Source organism: Nomascus leucogenys, chromosome 17 (genome assembly GCF_006542625.1).
Source record: "Nomascus leucogenys isolate Asia chromosome 17, Asia_NLE_v1, whole genome shotgun sequence".
NCBI lineage: Eukaryota > Metazoa > Chordata > Mammalia > Primates > Hylobatidae > Nomascus > Nomascus leucogenys.
The window spans coordinates 37,567,848-37,575,647 of record NC_044397.1 but is presented as its reverse complement, the minus strand read 5'-3'; the positions used below and the strand labels follow the sequence as shown (position 1 = coordinate 37,575,647).

The 7,800-nt window shown below is 46.1% G+C and overlaps 1 long non-coding RNA gene and 1 pseudogene across 1 annotated transcript; one reads left to right on the top strand and one right to left on the bottom strand.

The window, feature by feature from the left end:
* The first annotated feature begins 335 nt into the window (after nt 1–335).
* LOC115831020 lies at nt 336–435 on the top strand (annotated as a pseudogene).
* A 540-nt stretch (nt 436–975) lies between these two features.
* Nucleotides 976–6,562, bottom strand: LOC115831001. Its single transcript, XR_004026546.1, has 3 exons — nt 6,416–6,562; nt 4,935–5,038; nt 976–1,103 (listed from the first exon to the last, which is right to left on the bottom strand). It is a non-coding gene; the product is annotated as an uncharacterized LOC115831001 (long non-coding RNA).
* Between the last annotated feature and the right edge of the window lie 1,238 nt (nt 6,563–7,800).

The window sequence follows — 7,800 nt, the reverse complement described above, 5'->3', positions numbered from 1 at the left end:
CCTATAGTTCCAGCTACTTTGCAGTCTGGGGTGGGAAGATCCTTTGAGCCTGAGAAGTCTAGGCTGCAGTGAGTATGGGTGGATTTTGGTGTACACAGAAATGGGGGAGCTGGAACTAATCCCCCCCATATACCAAGAGACAAATTGTATCTGTTTTTACAATTATACTGTAGGATACATTATGTTCTATGACAATGGAATTGGAATTACCATAAAAAAAGTAGCAGCTAATATTTACTGAGCTGTTACTAGGTGCCCATAAATACCATAAACTTTTTAATTCCCCATAACTCTTCCTTATTCCACTTAACCACTTTATCTTAAATTACTCATGCTTGCTTCAGTAGCACATATACTAAAGTTGGAACAATAGGGAGATTGGCATGGCCTCTGTGCAAGAACGACATGCAAATTTGTGAATCATTCCATATTTTTTTTAAAAAGAGAAAAAAATTACATCCGGATTTTCACTGTGTGCATATGACCTTTTGTTTAGGTTGAATTATATCCAAAGATGGTATTTCCAGAAGTGAGATTACTGTGAGTCACAGGGCATGTGCATTTTTATTACACTTGATGTAAATTGTTGAGCTTTCAGGCATGGTGGCTGTCTGCTTATAATTCCAGCACTTTGGGAGGCTGAGGTGGGAGGATTGCTTGAGCCCAGGATGTTGTGGCTGCAGTGAGCCATAATTGCACCACTGCACTCCAGTCTGGGCAACAGAGTGAGATAGAAGGTTGACTTTTTAATATAATTTTTCTGTTCACTTGAAGATATGGCCAGGACTGTGCTATATGAAAATTCTTCATAAAATAATTATCTCATCCAATTAATGTTGGAATTGGGAACAGAAAATGTTTTGGTGACTATTTATTCCTTCACTTGCTGTTATAGAAACTATTGCCAGTGGGCACTTAACAACCAAAAGTGCCATCTCTGAGCTACTCACAATGAAAGGTGATGTCTGGGGCCCAGGTGTGTTGAGGTCCCCATGTCTGGGTTATGGGTGCTGAGTAGGACTTACTTGTCCATCCATTTTCTATATTCCAGCACTGGGAAACTTGGGTTTATCCATCTTGATAAGAGGTCATTTAAATTCCACCTGGCAAAAACCACAAATGGAAAAAAGGCCATGAAACTACAGGCTAGCCCTTGTTCTCAAAAGAATATTTAGCTTAGGTGGTTCTGTAAAAGAGGAATCACATTGTTGAAAACTCATCGCAGGTCAGGTGAGGTGGCTCACACCTATAATCCCAGCCCACTGGGAGACAAGGCAGGAGGATATCCCGTGAGGCCAGAAGTTCAAGACCAGCCTGGGCAACACAGTGAAACCTCATCTCTACAAAAAATTAGAAAATGAGCTGGGTGCTGGGGCACATTCCTATAGTCCCAGCTACTTTGGAGGCAGAAGTGGGAGGATCAAAGTGGAAGCTGCAGAAGTAGAAGCTGCAGTGAGCTCTGATCCCACTGCACTCCAGCCTGGGTGACAGAGAAAACACACACACACACACACACACACACACACCCCTCATTTCAGTCTGCCCAGCCTTCACACACACACACACACACCCCTCATCTCAGTCTGCCCAGCCTTACACACACACACACACACACACACACACACACACACACACCCCTCATCTCAGTCTGCCCAGCCTTGACTAGTGGAAAGGGTCTTCTGGTTACAGAAGAGGTATGCTCTTTTTTAGGACAGGGAGGGACCAGCAAGCTTGTTCACAGCCTTTCCCTCAACCTCTGCTTAGTTTTCCAAGAAACGTCAGGTGGAAAGCGAGTCCCTGGGGAAAAGACCTAACTCATCAGGTTACCAAAGGAGAAATATGCATCCTTTGTCAATTAATAAATGGAACACCTGCCTTAAAAACCAGGGAGTTCTGCTAGGGTGAATCACTCCCTACAACCCTGACCTATGCAGGGAATGTAAAAACCTGGAGTTTGGGGACCTATAATATTGAAGGCCACATTGCAGATGTGGAGACCTTACCAAAGTACAGCCTTTCCACAAAGCACTACTAAACACCAGCTGGCTGTCTCCATGGGACACCGCCGTATCTCTGGCTCTCGTTTCCCCCGGAGATGCTCTATTCCAGCCTTCTCTTACATTTTGTATCCTGCACAGTTCCTGGCATAAGGACTTACAACATATCAGGCTGCTATGTTAATGGTGATCTACTGCAGATCCAACTTGAGATTCTGGCAGGGAGCTTTGTGTTTGAGAAATTAAAGGGGAGAGAATGGACCCAGCCTGCTGGAATATAAAAAAATTTAAAGAAAAAAATATTAAAATAAAATTTTCTCCTAAAGAGCACTCAAAAGCACAATGCTAGATCTATTTATCTCTCTCTTGCTTTTTTTTTTCTGAGATAGGGTCTCACTCCATCACTCAGACTGGAGTGCAGTGGCAAGATCACTTCTTATTGCAGCTTTCAACTCTTGGGCTCAAGCTATCCTCCCACTTCAGCCTCCTGAGTAGCTGAGATTACAGGCACATGCCACCATGCCTGGCTAATTTTTTAATTTTTTGCAGAGATGGGGTCTCACTATGTGGCCCAGACTGGTCTTGAACTCCTGGGTCAAACTAATCCTCCTGCCTTCGCCTCCCAAAGTGCTAGGATTATAGGCTTTAGCCACTGCGCCCAGTCTATCTTTCTATAACTTATAAATTAAATCTTCTTCCTTAAATCACCTTCTACCCACCCATCTGCAGGGATAGCAAACACAGGTCTCAGCAGGTCAGGCAATGAGGGAATGAGGCCAGAGTAATGTGGGAGACCAGGGGGAACTACAGCAAACTGCAAGGTATTCACTTTAATAGTTCTTCAACACTGTGATGGTCAAACCAAACACAGAAACAGGATGCCCAGTTCAGTCGCCAGCAGCCAATGCGGGATATTTGATCTACATGCTACAGGGCAAACTGCTTACGATTAATGACCTGGTCTCCACCAACCTGCTCTTCAAGTCCAGCCGCTCCTGCCCAACTCCCTACACTCTACTGACATGACCCACATTCACAGTACTCTCCTGAAACTTTGCTTGTTCACTCTTTTTTTATTTTCCCAACGAGTATTTCTTTTTCTTTTTTTTACTTTTTTTGAGACAGAGTCCCCTTCTGTCACACAGGCTGAAGTACAGCAGGATGATTATGGCTCACTGCAGCTTCGTTATGGCTCACTGCAGCTTCCATCACCTGGGCTCAAGTGATGCTCCCACCTTAGCCTCCCAAGTAGTTGGGATTACAGCCATGTAACACCACACCCAGCTAAATTTATTATTTTTTCTTTTCTTTTTTTTTTTTTTCAGACGGAGTCTCGCTCTGTCGCCCAGACTGGAGTGCAGTGGCATGATCTCGGCTCACTGCAACCTCTGCCTCCTGGGTTCAAGCAATTCTCTTTCCTCAGCCTCCCGAGTAGCTGGGATTATAGGTGCGTGCCACCATGCCCGACTAATTTTTATATTTTTAGTAGAGGCGGGGTTTTACCATGTTCGCTAGGCTGGTCTTGAACTCCTGATCTCAGGTGATCTGCCCACCTTGGCCTCCCAAAGTGCTGGGATTACAGGTGTGAGCCACCATGCCTGGCCAGTTTATTATTTTTTCTAGAGACAGGGTCTCACTATGTTGCCCAGGCTGGCCTTGAACTCCTGGGCACAAGCAATCCTCTGGCCCCCACCTCCCAAAGAGCTGGGATTACAAGCTTGCGCCAACACAACAGGCCCTAACAAACATTTCTTGAGCTCCTACTATATACCAGGCACTATAATAGGTGCCCAGGAAACAGCAGTGAACAAGGTATAAGAGTTTCTGCCCTTGGCCGGGCGTGGTGGCTCACACCTGTAATCCCAGCACTTTGGGAAGCCAAGGCAGGTGAATCACCTGAAGTCAGGAGTTCGAGACCAGCCTGACAAACATGGTGAAACCCTGTCTCTATTAAAAGTACAAAAATTAGCGGGGCATGGTTGTGCATGTCTGTAATCCCAGCTACAGCTACTCGGGAGGCTGAGGCAGGAGAATCGCTTGAACCCAGGAGGCGGAGGTTGCAATGAGCTGAGGTCACGGCGCTGCACTCCAGCCTGGGCAATGAGAGCGAAACTCCGTATCAAAAAAAAAAAAAAAAAAAGTTTCTGCCCTCGCAGAGCTTATAGGCTAGCAGGAAACTGATACAGTTTGAATGTCTGTCTCCTCCAAATCTCATATTGAAATTAGATCCCTAATGTTGGAGGTGGTGCCTGGTGGGAGGCGTGTGGGTCATAGGGGCAGATCCCTTATGAATGGCTTAGTGCCCTCCCCAAGGTAATGAGTGAGTTCTCTTTCTACTAGTTCATGTGAGAGCTGATTGTTTAAAGAGCCTGGCATCTCCTCCCCTCTCCCTTGCTCCTTCTTCTCAACAAGTGACATGCCGGCTCCTCCTTCACATTCTGCCATGAGAGGAAGCCTCCTGAGGTCCTCACCAGCAGATGCTGGTACTACGCTTTTTTTTTTTTCTGAGACAGGGTCTCACTCTTGACACTCAGGCTAGAGAGCAGTGGTGTAATTATGGCTCACTGCAACCCTGACATCCTGGGTTAAAGAGGTCTTTTTACCTTAGCCTTTCAAGTAGCTGAAACCACAGGCATGCATCAGTGCGCCACCATACCTGGCTATTTTTTATTTTTATTTTTAGCAGAGACAAGATCTTACCATGTTTCCCAGGCTGGTTTCAAACTTCTGGGCTCAAGCAGCCCTCCTGCTTCAGCGTCCCAAAGTGCCGGCATTACAGGTGTGGGCCACTGCTCCCAGCCTGGCACCATGCTACTTGTATAGACTGCAGAACTGTGAGCCAAATAAACTGTTTTTCTTTATAAACTACCCAGCCCGAGATGTTTCCTTATAGCAATGCAAAATGGACTAATCTAAGAACCACAGGCCAACACTTACCAGACTGTGATGAGCACATGACAGAAGTACAGAGTGGGACTGAAATGTTCTCCAGGGGCTTCTTGTTGCATCATAGAGAGTGGGGTGAGACATCTTGGCTGAGGCTAAAAATGAGCAAAGAGGAGAGTGAAAGAGTGATGATGGAGGTAGGGAGAGGGTTTCCTGAAGGACCAGTAAAGTCCCCCAAGGAAACTAACATTCCTTGTGGCTGGAGGGTAGGGATTTGGGAAGGGTGGTGCAGGATAAAGCTGGGAAGGTGAGCGGAGACCAGCTCTTACCAGGCCCTGTGGCCAAATTAGTTTGGACTTCATCTTAAAGGCAATGGGCAGTCACCAGCAGGTTTTAATCAAGAACTATTTTGACCCAAATTTGCCTTTTAGGAGAATTCCTCTGGCATCAGTGAACAGGCCCAAGTGAGCAAGCCTAATAGGAAGACAATTGGAGGCCCTCACAATAAACCCGTGTAAAAGAGAATAGGGCCGGGCATGGTGGCTCCTGCCTGTAATCTCAAAACTTTAGAAGTCCGAGGTGGGTGGATGGCTTGAGCCCAGGAGTTTGAGACCAGCCAGAGCAATGTGATGAAACCACATCTCTACAAAACACAAAAATTAGCTGGGCATGGTGGCTCGTACCTGTGGTCCCAGCTACCCCAGAGGCTGAGGCGGAAGGATAGCTTGAGCCTGAGAAGTTGAGACTACAGTGAGCCAAGATCAAACCACTGTGCTCCAGTCTGGGCAACACAGGGAGACTGCCTCAAAAAAAAAAAAGAAAAAAAGAAAAAGATCCCATTCTTCATTTATTAGTGCCCTAATATTCTCATGAGAACCTTGGTGACACAGTGAATTCAACTGTCATTGTAATTCAGCAACCAACACATTTAAGTTTGTGTTTGATTTCCAATAATATCAGCCCTGTGGATACAAGAAATAAGGAATTGTGTTTGGGCTATCATGGAAGCTCTCTGGATCTTAGACCATGACTTATGCTGAGAGGTAAAGACTTGAGCTTTTTGTTTTTCTTTCTGTAAGTGCTCAAGTGCAGCGGTCCCCAATTTTTGGGGGACCAGGGACCGGTTTTGTGGAAGACAGTTTTTCCATAGACTGGGGGCAGCGAAGGTCAGTTTTGGGATATATATATTACGTTTATTGTGCACTTTATTTCTATTATTATTACATTGTAGCATATAACAAAATAATTATATAGCTCACCATAATGTAGAATGAGTGGGAGTCTTGACCTTTTCTTCCTGCAACTAGATGGTCCCATCTGGGGGTGATGGGAGAAAGTGACAGATCATCAGGCATTAGATTCTCCTAAGGACAGAGCAAGATAGATCCCTTGCATGCACAGTTCACAATAGGGTTCGTGCTCACATGAGAATCTAATGTTGCCGCTGATCTGACAGGAGGCAGAGATCAGGTGGTAATGTGGAGAGCGGCTGTAAATACAGATGAAGCTTCGCTCGCCCACCCTCTACTCACCTCCTGCCGTATGGCCCAGTAGAGGCCTTGTGACGCAGGGATTAGCGCCCCCTGCTCAAGTGCATCCAAAAGGATTCTTCCCACACCAGTCTTCGTAGTGGTCAAGCGCAGCAGCCACTTAGCTCCCATGGCATGTGCCTCAGCTGGCATTTCATCATAATCAACAGAAAGTGGTAGCTTGAGTCATTGTGAGGTCCTGGAAATCAACAGCATCCCATGTCCCACTGGCAAGGAGCTCAGCACTGCCCCCTGGATAACCAAACCTATGCCCAAATCCCAGTTGTCTGGGTCTATCTCCCGTGACCCTTCCTAGCATCAATTCTGTATTTGTCAGAGTCCAAACAGGAGACATAAACCACTCAAAAGTTTAAAGTGTTCAATTTAAAATAAAAAATTATTAATTATAACAGGGCAACAGCATAAGGAGAGATTGGCTACCAAAAAGTAAAGAGAACGCTAGAGAATATAGGACTAGCAGAGGCCAGGCATGGTGGCACATGTTTATAATTTCAGCAATTTGGGAAGCCAAGGCAGGAAGATTCCTTGAGGCCAGAAGTTTGAGACCAGCCTGGGAAACACAGTGAGACCCTGTCTCTACCCAAACAACCAAACTAACAAAAAAAAAAACCTGGGTGTGGTGGCACACACCTATAGTCCTAGGTACTTACGAGACTGAGGTGGGAGGATTGCTCGAGCCTGGGTGGTCAAGGCTGCAGTGAACCATGATTTCGCCACTGCACTTTAGCTTGGGCAACACAGGAAGACCCTGTCTCCAAAAAAAAGAGTATAGGACCAGCTGATATAACAAGCAGTAACTGTCCCTACTGCCCCAATGCTGAGATACCATGATCAAGGAAAAGACTTCCCACTAGGGCTGAGATCCAGCCCCCCCTTGGAGAGGGCACAGTCACTGGTAATTCAACAGCAGAATTGCTGTATTACCACATGGTCGAACATGCTAGCAATCTGCCCTCTGGAATCTGCTGAAAATTCACCCTCTGGGGTGCTAGATTAAGCTATTAATGAACAGTTGTCTCACTACAAACCCACCCAGGCAGGTGCAGAGAAACTGCTGGTCACTGGGTGCTGCTGAGCACCGTGCAGGGCAGCAGCCCGGTGCTGGAGAAGCTCAGTGCCTGTGGAGATTCGCACACCACAACCAGAAAGAAGAGCCTCTTACAAGGTCCCTCTAGTACTATGTACTGACAACATTTAATCATGTACCAGCTGACAGAGGAAGCATTTAAGGAACCCACCTCTATGTTTGCAGATCAGACAGTGAAGGGTGAATTTGGAACTGATGGGCAGTCATTGGATGGATAGCTGGTACATGACATATTTCCCTCTACCAAGAAAGAAAGGGAAGAGAGAAAAGAGAGAGAGGA